Source organism: Squalius cephalus (genome assembly GCF_949319135.1).
Source record: "Squalius cephalus genome assembly, chromosome: 3".
NCBI lineage: Eukaryota > Metazoa > Chordata > Actinopteri > Cypriniformes > Leuciscidae > Squalius > Squalius cephalus.
In genome coordinates, this window is record NC_137124.1 from 55,442,483 (window position 1) to 55,456,790 (window position 14,308).

Genomic DNA, 14,308 nt, shown 5'->3' on the forward strand with positions numbered 1-14,308 from the left:
TTAGGACAGCATGTTGGCAATAACCAGATAAGCCTAAAGCAAAAAGCATGTTTCAATAACTATATCCTCAAATAACTAGCATGTTGCTGATATCAAAATAGGCTTAAGCAAGGCATGTTGGCAATGATAACCAGGTAAGTCTAAAGCAACAAGTAGAATTGAGTTACACTATAACCTTAAAGAACAAGCACGATGCTGATACCCATATAAGCTTAGTACAGTGTGTTTGCAACAATACAAGAAAGCCTAAAGTAACAAGCCTAAAGTTTTCAATGAGCAACAAGCATGCTTACAGATAACAATGAAAATCATGTTACTAATACCCAGATAGACTTAAGCAACAAGCATGTTACCAATAACCTGATAGCTTTTTAAGCAATGAGCATAAAAAGGAAAACTTAGCTTAGCTTTGTGAAGACATTCAGAATTGAATGGAAGGTGAAATATAGTCAGATGTGATGTGGATGCCTGATCTCCTTCTTGATCTCCTTCTCTTTCATGCAGATCTCATCTAAACTTTGTTCTTGAGACAGTCCCATTAGTATAACTTCAGAAAGAGTCCATGTTAATAGCGATTCGAGAAACAATGCTTACTCAGGTAAACCTAATAAGCAATACAGCAATTTGTTGTTTTGAGATACAGTATCTGTCCTAACTGAAAAGTACCACATTTATATATTACCTTTTTGTCACATCCAGCAAACATCTCCTCACTATCCGCTAGCTGCCTGTCCCCTGAACACACTGTAAAAAAAAATGCGGTCTCTGTAGACAGCCCAGACTCCACAAATAGCAAGAAAAACAAACTGGCCCAGCCTTGGCCACGAAACATAACAAACAGTGTTCCAGCCAATAACTGACAAGAATGATTTGGGGGTGGGGGGTTGGGGGGTTAGTGCGCGTGCACATGAAGGGTGTGTGGGGAGTGGAGGAGAGAGAAGCATGAAGAGGGAAGTTAGCTAGAGGAGAGATGTCCTAGACAATGACTAATGTTAAAAATGTATATTCTTGAGAATTTTGATATGGCCGACACATGACCAAAGAGACGACGTTTCCGATTAACAAATAACAAAGAATAGGGAAAAGGAGAAGGAACGCGCAAAGTCCCGAATTTACATCGGAAAAGCGTTCAAAAGGTGGCGAGAACTCCGCCGGCAGAAGGGCTTCCAATCCGACATTCAGGTGGCTCTGTTTTTGCTGGACAGGAGGGTAAATCCAGTTTGTCTTTTCTAAATGGTTCATGACTGGAAGCACGGAAGGGGGGGGAGGGGACGGGATGAGGAGGAGGGAGGGTCGAGCTAGCCTCCGTTTTGTTTGACAATACTTCGAACGTCAACAAGAAGTGACGTCACCCAACATCGCTTAGAGCACCTTTAATATTTATCTATTACCATCGCCCAGCCGCCTGTGGATGAGAGTATGAAAGAAGGACTGGTGGGTAGGGATGGGCGATATGGCCTAAAAAATTTATCACGATAATTTCAGGTATTTATTGCGATAACGATACACATGACGATAAATTATTTTCTTCTGTAAAATATCAGATTATGTTATGTTTAAGTTGTGTTGTGTTTTGTTTAATTCCATTTTTCTTTATTTAAATTTCCTTTTTTTTTTCTTTATTTATATTTAGTTTTTCTTTATTTAAAATTCGTTTTTCTTTATTTAAATTTCGTTTTTCTTTATTTAAATTTCGTTTTTTTCTTTATTTAAATTTCGTTTTTCTTTATTTAAATTTCGTTTTTATTTATTTAAATTTCGTTTTTTTATTTATTTAAATCTACCCTTTACTGTGTCAGTAATTTGTTAGTCAGAAAAATATTAGACTAACGTTACATTTTTAAAAGTATTGCTTATTAAGTTAACAGACCTGTGTGTGTGTGTGTGTGTGTGTGTGTGTGTGTGTGTGTGTGTTTTATATCACTAGTGCAGTGTCCGTGCAGTGTCCGTTCTCGGAGCATATAAGCCCTGCTCGCGTGAGGTGAGCAGACACACTCGGTCTCTCTCGCGCACTTTCGCTCGCGCGCGCAGACACACTCGGTCTCTCTCGCTCGCTCGAGCAGTTCGTTTCGCTTTTGTCCAGTCCGGCGCCTCATATGCCGCTTCCCGCTCGCGCTGTTCTGTAGTTTCTGCAAACTTTGCATATTACGGTAGTTTGCTGCTCATCTGATTTTCTGTAACCAAACCAGTTACAAATTGTGGAGGTAGCTCCGAGTCCTCGCTTAACAACAAGCTTCTCCTCAGCCTCACGTCCGCCTTCCGCCATGCTTGTTTTCACTCCGCACGTGAACAGTGAATCGGGCACGCACAAAACTACGTCATCAACTAGACTTATCGTTATTATCGCGAGGAGACAAATTTTTATCGTGGGGAGAATTTTCGGCGGTATATCGCAAACGATAAGATATCGCCCATCCCTACTGGTGGGACGATGTCCTGCTCCACTTCATAGTTGATGAGAGGTAGGAGAAATTTAGAATGACAAGTCGATTCAAAAACTACAACAAACAGCTCGTTCCATGCGTCATTATGCAATTTCTACATCATTGCACATGCGCAGTACTTTCAGTTTTTACATGTCCTAAATCAATCAGATTAGAAAAGGAATAAACCACCCCTTCCAATCCGATTGAAATTTAATTCGGATTGAGGTGTTTAAATGAAGGCTTTTCAGTCCAATTAAGCCGTCAATACGATTATTAATGGATTATCTGGTTGCCTGTAAACGTGGCCATTGTCATAAGGCCGTGACTCTTCTAAGACTCTTATTCTCTTTGACTTCATCATTATCTTTTGACCTAATTTTCACCAACTGACACTTGATCCAGGTGACCTGACAGATCCATGGTGCCATGACACCAATTAATCCTGCTATGTAACACCCTTATCTCCACACGCCACCAGAGGCCCACATTCGATTATGTACTTGGACAATCATTAGCTGTTCTCTTTAGAGTTATAGGTCAGACTGACACCTGCTTTTATTCACGCCAGTAATTTGCTATGTGGAACTTACAGACAAGTACACTGATAATGTGACAAGTCTGTGACAAATATATTATGGGTGTCAACTATAAGACGCACTGGAGACTGACCTTGATGAATTCTCTACATTTACACATCATGAACTTCGCTGACATTTCTGTCAGGAACTGTAAGGAGCTGCTTGCAGAGAAGGAAAGGTGCGCTGTAACTTTGTTAAGAAATTAACATTATATTTCAATCCTTTTGCATTTGCATCTCTCTCAAAAGTGTTGAAAAGTGAGAAACGTTGCGTTTGCTTGTTAAACATTTGCGTTCTCCCGCAAAACTATTGTGTTCCCCGAGAAACTTTGAGTTCTCAGGGGAACACAAAAGTTTTGACAATGCAAAAGCATTTAAATATAATTTTTACTCCCATCTCATCTCTTTTACCCACTGTAAACAGGTGGGTAAAAGGTAAGGTTTTTTCAATATTATATATTAATAGTTTTTTTTTAAAAAGCAGTCATAATAGTGCTCTGAAAAACAGACAAGTCAAACTATCTTTGATTGTAAATCAACAACTAGATCATATCAAGACAATGTAGGTTACATAAGCAGAGAGGAAACCAAAGGCTGTGCGTGTGAATATCAGGAGGAAAGGCAACAAGCAGACCTACACAAAGGAGGCAAATGTAGGTCACTTGAGTAAGTCTGTTCACTTACAGAATGGTATTATCCTTATTAAAAAGACATGAAAAGGTCTTAAGTGATTTGTGTTGATTATGGTTTTCATGAATAAAATTACTAAGTAATTAGCCTACATTTATTTTAATTCTGTCATCACTGTAAATCACCCAAACAATTGTCTTTTGTTGAACAGATCAGGAGAATTTTAGTTGAATGATCATACTGCTCTTTTCCTTACATTTAAAGTTAATACTTGAGGGTGAATTTCAAAAAACCTGTCACGAAATCTCTTTTCAACCAAAATAAAATAAATTGTGACATTATTCTTTTAATCAGGGGTGAGAGAGAGAGAGAGAGAGAGAGAGAGAGAGAGAGAGAGAGAGAGAGGTGAAATTCTGTAAACTTTACATAAAAAATAAATAAATGTAAGAATGGTCCATTCCTGAATATAATGTGACAATGTAAAACAAATCTTCATTTTTTTGTTTTTGATCCAAAATGTGACCTGGGCACCTTTCCGTTACATTCACCCATAAATTGATGTTGTTGAGCTACAAAATGACCAAAAAAAAAAAAAAGAACCATAAAAGTACAATTTGTGTGCTCTATTTCAATTCATCTTATGTCATGCAACAGCTTTGCATGAGGAACACTGACATTTAACTCCTTAATCATGCACAAATCAACCAATGACATCAGGGTGAGTAAATGGTGACAAGACTTTTAATTTTTGGGTGGAATATCGAGGCATTAATTCCACATTCCGTTTCCAAATATGCACATACCTCAGAGAACAGCTGTTTCCTCACAGCGTTGGCTTCTGCTGAAATACACAAGACAGGCACTGGACCTGAGAGAGCACAGGCCATAGATAGAGGCAGGGAGGGGGTGGAAAACAAAAAGAAAGAGTGTATGAAAGTTAGGAAAGCAGCATTACTCCACCAAACTGCTGTATGAGGAGTCATTGGCAGAATCAGCTGTTGTGATGAGTAATGCCTGTGACTGCAGGGGTAGCAGATGGGTTCATTGCACATGGTGTACTGTTAGCAGAGGGTCATGGTAGGACAGGGGCTGCCACTGCAAGCTGCTTAACTGTACCACCAGATGCACTGACTTCACCTGCACAGCGTCAACACCATCAAACAGCTGTCACGGTGTATTCTGGGTCAGCACACCGCCTTGCAAATAATCAGGCATCTCACAGCTTAAGAATCGGGCTGATTACTGAAGCTGAATAAGATTATTCAGTGGAGATGAAGGGAAAGATACTTTTCACTGCATATCCCTCACCTTCACTAAGACTTCATCTTGAGCCATCACTGTACACTTCGACTCAAACATTTAGACACAACTGAACTGATGTTTCTCATGATCTTATAATCCAAAAATACTCGAAATTCACAAGTTCACATGTTCATATAATCTTTGAAGTTTAGAGGAAATCAACATATTTTGCTTGCTGTCCTTGGTGGAGGGCTCGAGCTTGAGACTTGACCCTAAACCCGAAGCACCCCCTCGGGACTGACGCTTTGGGGAAAGCCTTCAGTGTGACTGCGTCTGAAGCACGTGTACAACTATTCCAATATTGATTGGTGCTGCGTCACCTCATGACGTGTGCCGGCGTAGGCGGAAGCTATAAAGGGAATCTGGCGCATCAGCTTTTGATAGGCTGAAGCAAGTCGCCCCCAGGCATGCAGGAAGTATGGCAAGGGGACGCAGTGTCTCGTTCCCCTCTCAGGGAACGATGGTTACATGCATAACCTGGCATTTCTCTCCCTTTCGAGGGAACTCACGCTGCATCGCACGTAGCTAATGCTTTGGGGAATGAAATATCCACTTCGCCCTGCTGACATGTGCCTGCCTTGGTGTGAAGCTGTCCCGGCACAACTCAGGGCAAAAGAACAAGAGACACTGGAGTGACCGGAATGTCCAGGCTATAAAACCTTATAAATGTGAGCAGGGAGGACCCTGAAAAACCGTGGGCGGCAGGGTTAACAAATCAATTTCCTGAGGGCTCCGCGGAGGAGCGGGTGTAATTCGCTCTCTCACGGGTGGGGGTTCCCTCAGAGGCCTGCTCATAACGTCAGGACCTCTTTCCCGAAGCCTTCTTAGTGAGAAAGACGTTCCTCAGATCCGTCTTCTCCTGCTTAAGCTTCGGGTGAGAGTACTGCTTCGACTCCCAGGCTCATTGATTGGGGGCTCGAGACACAACACTCTCTTTCTTTTGATGCCAGCTCAAGGAGCCTTTTGGCAGCAGCCCCACTGGACTGATCTCGACGAGTTATGAACCTCTGGAATGCTGCCGCCTGTTTCTTTGCTTCCTGAAACCTCTTGACGACACTGCTCACAGCATCGCCGAAGAGGCCAGGAGGCGACAGCAGGGCATCAAGGGGCAAAGACTAGTCTTTCTCCTTGATACTCGAGAGGTTCAGCCATGGGTTATTCTCCATAGCCACCATAGATGCCGTGGAGCAGTTAATGCTGCGGGTCGTCTCCTTAGTGGCAAAGAATGATAAATCAGTGGCCCGACGCAGCTCTTTAATAGCATAAGGCCCCACTTCTTCTACCTCGTCTAAGTCCCTAAGCAGGTCAGCCTGGTACGCTTGCATAATTTCGATTGTATGCAAACAAGTGCCGGCCTGACTTTGATGGGCAGCGTCGGAGCTTTGATGGACGACACAGCATCAGGGGAGAGATACGCAGCAAGGGTCTCTTCAACCTTTGTCATCATCCCATAGCCATTCTCCTTAAGCCTCATGATCGAAGATTAGTGGTGGATCGTGGGACTGGATAGGCGAGAGGAGAATGGCTTCTTCCATGATCTCGACACCTTAGTGTGTAGATCTGGGTAAAAGGGTAAGACCCGACATGGAGGTTGTGGCTCTGACTGCAGGAAGCGCTCATCCAGCTTGCTTTTTCTCTGTGCTTCCCACTTCTCAGCTGGCCAGTTGATATTTAATTTAGACACAGCCGAGACACAACCTCCATGAGCTTCTCATACTGTGGGGATACGACTGGTGAATCACCGATATCACTCGCTTCAATGCTTAGAACGTCTAACTCCTCAGAGCTAGACAACATAGAGCTCTTACTCAGGGAGGAAGAAGCCGCAGAGGGCTTCCGTATCCCGAGCTTGAGCAAAGGATCCAGTGTGTGAGGGCTGAGAAAGGGCTGAAGCCGTCTCAAACCCCTCCACCAGTTCCATATGCGAACCCCACGAATGAAGCCAAACACTGAAGCGGACCCAATCCGCCAGGAGCGCGAGCCTGGCCGCTCTCTTCAAACACGGCCAGGCGAGAGCGGAGCCTCACAGTGTACACAGCCAGCTCCCTCAAGAGCTGACCGTACATGCTCTACTCGCAAGCAGCATACACACAGATCGTGTGTGTCCCTACCCATGATGTAACGAGGGCAGGGATGCACACACACTCTGAACTGCTGGCCATTTGCCATTTTTTTAAATATATGAATGATAACAAGGGACAGACAACACCAAATAAGACTGACAGTCACACAGAGCGCTTGCTGAAAACTGTGTGCTGTTGCTGTTGTGATGCCGGCTTCCCTTTATAGCTTCTGCCTATGCCAGCACAGGGATGGGCGATATATTATTTGCGATATACTGGTAAAAATTCTTCCCACAATAAGAATTAGGCTAGTCTTCCCACAGAATTGACATGCCTCATGTAAACTATATTCTTTGGAGTTCATTTGGAATTATTCAGCCTTTATGAACAAGCAGAAGCTAATGAGCAAACGGCAATTTTTGGTAACTCATTGGCTGTCGCTCACATATTACTGTCCCTGTTTTGATTTCAGCAAATCAGTTCGAGCGAACGCAGACAACGTGATAAGCATTCATGAACCCAGCAGCTCATCAATCCTTAGTGCGGTTTATATGGTTATTAGTAGTAGTGTTATAATCTTATCAGTATTATTGTTTTTTTTTACAGAAACACTGAATGACCAACAATGTCTTAAGCACCACCACCAGTCTTAAGCTCAGTTAAAATGACAAATATGCATTCATACATGGTTACCAAGTTTTAGATTACTTAAGTTCTATCATTAAATAATGCTTGATTTTAATTAAATTTATTTGCACTCTCTTGTAATTTTGTAACCTATCTGAAAATGGTTGGGGTTTTACTTTTGCACCATGAGAGTATGAATCAATACAGAATCAAATACATTTCAAACTTGTAATTGATTTGAATTATTATTGTGTGTAATTATTATTGTGTGATGTTTTTCAGTACAGTTGCACTATTTAAACTATCTGCACTTTTACAGAATTAAAGTATATCAGCAATTTTTCCATTTTTGCTGGTGTTTGGATTTTTTATGGATTTTTCTTTTTTATATTATTATTCTTTTATGTAATTGGTATATTATAGAAGCCTATTTGATGATGGGTACATTTTACTTTAGATCAATGTTTGTGTTTCTGAGGCTCTCAAGAATGCATGCAGCGATCACTTGTAGCGAAAAACAGTGGTGAATGGTACTATATTTACTTTGTCATTGATATCAGTATCGCAATTAATATACCAGAAAATATTGTAATATAGTTTTAATTCCACATGGCAGCATCCCTACGCAGCACCAATCAAGATTGGAAAAGTTGTGCACGTGCTTCAGTCACGGTGAATGCATCAGCTGGGACGCAGCGCGAGTTCCCTCAAAAGGGAACCAGCTGAGAAGGTGGAGTTGGGGTGGTGGAGGGATGCCAGAAAACTGTCGCAGGACTGTGGTAAGCAGTGGCTTATCTGGGCTTCCTCTGATGCTGATGTCACTCCTAAACTTTTGTTTAAAACTCAATTTCATTTTGTAGACAGATATAAATTGTGCCTGTGTATGAATTTATTTTATGGATGGGTTAAAGTGGATAATGAAGGAAAAGTAGTCTTAAAAAGCATCTTAGGCTGCACCTCATGACATTGGTTGAGAGAATGAGAGTGTACAAAATTAGAAATTCATACTTTTATTCAGAAAGGATACATTAAATGGACCAAAACAGACAGTAAATACATTTATAATGTTACAAAAGATTTTTAATTTCAAATAAATGTCATTCTTTTTAACTTTCTATTCATCAAAGAATTCTGAAAAAAAAAAATGCATCACGGTTTCCACAAAAATATTAAGCAGCCAAACCGGTTATTAACACGGATACTAATATGTTTCATAAGCACGAAATCCGCATATTAGAATTATTTCTGAAGAATCATATGCAGCCCTAGCCTGGATGCCAGCCGAACTTAGCCCCGCCCACAACATTTTTAGGTCGGGAAGTATATATTAAGTATATAGTATATATTGACTAGAATCTGAGTATGACGACATCAGGCTAATGCAGCACAGCCTCATTCGAAAAACGTAAAACGCGTTTAGTTTTTTTGACAATATTACTGGTTTTACTGTTTGTTTGTTTTTATCAAATAAATGCAGCCTTGGTGAGCAGAAGAAACTTCTTTCAAAAACATTTTGAACGGTATTGTGCATAACCTGTTATTTCATACTGTGTTATTAAACAAAATTGATTTTCCATAATATGTGAAATATTTACAGTAAAGAAAAAAGATTGATCTTAGTAATGTTACAGGGTCTTTTACAGCATTCTGGCTCTAGCTTACATTCACAAAGAAGGCAATTTGATTGCAAAGCCCAACGTGAATTTGTGGTAATATACCACATGTTTTTAGATATGTACCATAATAATACCATGGTATTTCTTTGTAGTATCTTTGAGTACCATGTAAATACCATTGGACATACATTTGGCAGGCACAGATCACTGTACATGGCTACTGCCACAGTTTGAAAGTGGAGTTCAAAAAGGCTTTTCCCAGATAATCATTATCCATGCAGCAGCTTCATTTTTACCCTCTACATGTCTGCCCTCAATTGAGTCCATATATTTCCAACAAAAACATCACATTCCTTTTGTGAAACATGTTTTTTATTATGTTTTATCAGTTAGTTCCTTGTTGCACAATCTACATCAGCACAATAAATACATACACTCATATACAATACAAACACACACAGGTGTAAAGGTAAACACCTTTGCCAAATAGGCTTCCCTGCACACAAAATAAGGTTTTAAGCAGATGTTCTACACACTCTTAATGTAAGTATATGAGCCCAACAGCTTTACTCCACTATATTTAGTGAACTTGTCTTCACCATAACAGAGATGATGAAGCTCCACAAATAACTGTTGAGAAACATCTTACAATAAAATAAAATCAGCCGCTTGTGATTGAACTCAAGCACAGAGATTCTCAACTAGTTTTGCTTTAGGATTTGTCATCAAGTGGCAAACTAATTTCCAAAATTCGGTCCCACTTTATATTAAGTGTATTTAACTACTATGTACAAAGTACAAACATTTAAATGAATCATTTGATACAATGCACTCTGTACTTATATTTAAAAATGATCGGTAGCACTTTATTTCCTGTTCTGCATGTACATAATATGTAGCCTACTACTTATAGTAATTGCAATAACTGGGTAATAACTAGATACTGACCCTGAACCTAACCTTAACCCATATAGCCTAGTTACCTTTTATCACCTAGTACTTTCTTAGATAAGGAAGTAAGTACACGCAAGTGCCGTAAAATAAAGTGCAACCAACTACAGCTGTAGTTATTTTCTGTAATTACATCTATAATCACACTGTTGACTGTTCGTTACACCTTAACCCACCCTTAAACCTTCCCATTCAACCAAACCTGTCCCTAACCTTACCTGTAAGTGTTTTGCAATACAACATGAACACTATATATACCTAATAATTATTTTTATGTAAGTACACCTAATATAAAGTGTGACCCCAAATTGTTTATTGTACAGAAATAAACAAAAAAGTCCTTAAAAATCGAACAAACATTTCAATTTGACAGCACAAGCACAAAAGTGTGCAGATGAAGTTACTACAAAATTCAAATTCAAATACAAAATGCCTCATTTTGGCCTTAAAAATAATACCTGTGCACATGACGTCCAAGAATTGCAGCCTTTCCCTATTATGCCAAAAATGTTGTGCACATCTATGATTTCCACAAACCAGCCGTATGCAATATGATGCCTAAATAAATACCATACCAATGATGTTTCGAAAATACTGCATGTGTTGTTTATTATGCTCAAAAATTATCTAAAATCATACTTTGTTAGTATCTTTGCTCCCAAAAACTGCACATGCCTTACTGTACAAGCTCAAAAATGTTGAACGCAGCTACAGCTAGATTATGGTGCCAAAATTTGCTGAATAATCATTGATCCCCAAAACATCTGCCTAAAATCATTCTTGACTGTGATGCCCAATGATTTATATTGGAGATCAAGGATGAACTACACAGTTCCAAAATTCCATTATGCAGCATGCACCTCTGACACCTAAAATCATACTTTGTAAGTATCTTTGTTACCAAAAACTGCACATGCTATGAGCTCAAAATGTTGAATGTAAGTACAATGTGTAAATAAACACATATGATATGTAAATACACAAGTATGATGTGTAAATACACATTGGTATGGAAGCTTGTTTCTGCCACGGAATATTTCTTGCAATTGCAATTTTATATCTCAGAATTCAATTTTTTTTTTTTTTTTTTTTTTTTTTTTTAAGAATTGCGAGTTTATACTATATCAGAATTCTGACTTTTTTCTCAAAATTGCAATTTTAAATCTCGTAATTCGGACTTTAGAACTCGTAATTCTAATAAAATTCTCACAATAGACTAGAGAGCATTTATATTATGCAGTTATGAGTTCATTTCTTACAATTCCAAGTTTAGGCTACTACTCTCAAGTCTGACTTTTGTTCTCAGAAATGTGAGATTTAAACTTGGAATTGCGGGGGGAAAGTCAGAATTGTGAATTATAAAAACTGATATTTCCACCACGGAATTAAATTATTGCAACTTTTTTCTCACAATTGCGACATTTTCCTTGCAATTACCAGTTTATACTTCACAGGTCTGACTTGTTTTCTCACACTTTCTAGTTTATATCTCGCAATTCTGAGAAAAAATGTCAGACTTGCGAGCTATAAACTCAGAATTGAGAGATAAATCACAATTTTTTTTTTTTAATCCTGTGGCGCAAGCTTCCATACACTGATTCCCAAAAGAGCTCCCTAAAAAACACTCATTACTGACCGTGATGTCCAATGATCTCCAAAACTGCGGTGCAAGGTAATAAAGGTAAAAGTTATGATGATGCCCAAAACAGCTGCACGCACCTGATGCTCAAAGAGATGCTGAATGATGAAAAATGATGCTGCAAACGCCAATAACACTATCAAATGCTGCCTAGGTAGCCACTAGTAGTCAGCTCATTGGGATTCGAGATACAGCTTCTGTGTTTACCTTAGGAAAAGGGCATGGGAGTTTACAGTGCCCTCGCGCATACCGTCACAGTGGGATATGATCAAGCGCTCGTGCGCATATTTGAGCGACACGCAGTACAACGAAAGCACGTGCAGCGTAATGTGTTTATAGATGCAAAGACTGCGCTTAAGGCTTAAACCAAGATGTTTTCATCACAAATACATCACAGTCGTGCGTAGTGATGCGTATTAACACGTTCGTTCACTTCTTAATCTGACCTTAACGTTATATAATCTGACATGAGTTTTAAGAGAAGCAAAATGTTGGTTTCTGTTGTACTACTAATAACACATGAACACATTATTTTGTATGAACCGTGACAGAAATAATACATTTTAAAAAGATGCTGCTCCATAACAGGTCGAGATCTTAAAAAAAACTTTAAAGCACCTCGTCGAGATTAGCGAATTAATTAAGATGTACATCAATATTTGCATATAAACAGCATACAGTTCAGCACGTTTAGAGGTCAAACATGTCTTACTTACATGAAGAAGGCAGAAAAGCACATGTATGATCAAGCGAACATGGACGGCGCTGGACAGTATGAGCATACATTCGCTATGACCTACTTTCCTCTCAATCTAATAACTAGCGGACCACTAACCTACTTATTGAGCCAATGGCGTCTCAGTGCAGATGAACCGCTGAGTCCTTTGTCCAATCAGAAAAAGACTGACGCATCTGATAGCCAATGAGAAAATGCGGAGACATAGCGTAGCCAATAGAAATTCATCAAAACATTGCAGCTTTATAACAACAGTAAACAAAGTGCTTGTGGTGGATTCCGAGAACAACGCTACGCTACGTCATTTAGGCTAATTATTATCACTAGTCAGGTGTACGGTTATCGTTAACTTACATTTAGGTCATTCCAGTAAAATGCCTTTCTTTTTTTGTCCCTCATGTGTAAAGTGACTAAGTTTTACTATCAGGCATTTGTTTCTTTAAAAAAAAAAAAAAAAGAAAAAGAAAGAAAAAAACAAACATTTTTATTTTTAAGGATGTCATATTTTAATATGAATTCAAAATAGCCTATTTGTTCCTAATCTCGTCTTCTGGTTTGTCCCCAGCGATGTGTTTGTAGCTGTTATTTGCTAATTTTGCTAACTAATATGCACATTTTGGCTGAGAAGGCATTCCATTAGATTTAAGTCCACGCCCTATAAGCCATAGGTTATATTTTATTAAAAAGATGCTCAGTGGTCAGCAATTGCGGGAAATATATATTACCATAATAACTCCTCATTAAAAATAATATGTACAATTGCATAATAATAATAATAAGGCTATACGAGTAAATGTAAAAAAATATCATGTCTTATATTGGCAGGTAAGATGGTATTCACGTAAAGAAGATTAAGTTCATGTCTACTTATGTTAACATTTATTAGTTTGAATAACATTTGAGAAGAGATCATAGGTTATGTTGCTCTGTCGCACATAAAGCTCACTCTTGATTTACAGCAGCACAAACGATCACTTACACATGTTAACCACTGGAGAGCGCCAAAACACAGCAGTGGCATTATGAAGACACTTAATTAATGGTTTCAGTTTGTAGTCATGGGTATTTTTAGAGTTAACAAAAAAATATCCAGGGATTTAAACTCCTGCCATTTTGTATGTAATAATTATTAGTTTGACTTAAAGAAAATAACCCCCTTTTACTGAGAATATAATTTTTTATTGTAGTCTTCTTTTTTTTCTAAAGAAGCTGGTTGTTGTAGGCTAGCTATGACTGTGCAAATAAAGAAAGATACAGAGATATCAACAGATACAAAGCTTCTCAATAACCGTTCATTAGACTGACTTTCAGTGGGATTAGCGTGGTCTTATTTACACAGTGTAACTGTAAACTGTACTGTATATCACCCACTACATAACACACATAAACATCTGTTCATGGATACTGTGAAGACTCAGGGTGGGCAGCCAATATAGAGCAAACGCATCTGATTAGTTTGTGCTTTACAATTTTAAGGCTAAATGTACACTAAAAAAAGTTGCTTCCTTAATATATATATATATATATTTTTAAACAATCAACTTGGATGTTAATTAATTTACATTAAACTGAATTAAAAATGAGTAGTCTCAAAATCTTGTATAACTAGAAAATTGCTTATCTCATTTTGATGCAATGTAAAAACATGTTGTCATAACTTATTGATCTTTTCTTTTTTTTTTACAGAGTAGTGAAATGATAGCATAGAAAATGTACCCAATTCCTACATTTTATCAATTCC

General features: G+C 38.7%; 1 long non-coding RNA gene across 2 annotated transcripts; it reads right to left on the reverse strand.

The window, feature by feature from the left end:
* LOC307155141 lies at positions 1-12,652 on the reverse strand. Of its 2 annotated transcripts, none has more exons than XR_013820466.1 (4): positions 12,548-12,652; positions 4,437-4,501; positions 683-744; positions 1-523 (listed from the first exon to the last, which is right to left on the reverse strand). It is a non-coding gene; the product is annotated as an uncharacterized lncRNA (long non-coding RNA). The 2 variants fall into 2 exon arrangements; XR_013820467.1 differs by having other exon boundaries at positions 1-604.
* Positions 12,653-14,308: the final 1,656 nt, after the last annotated feature.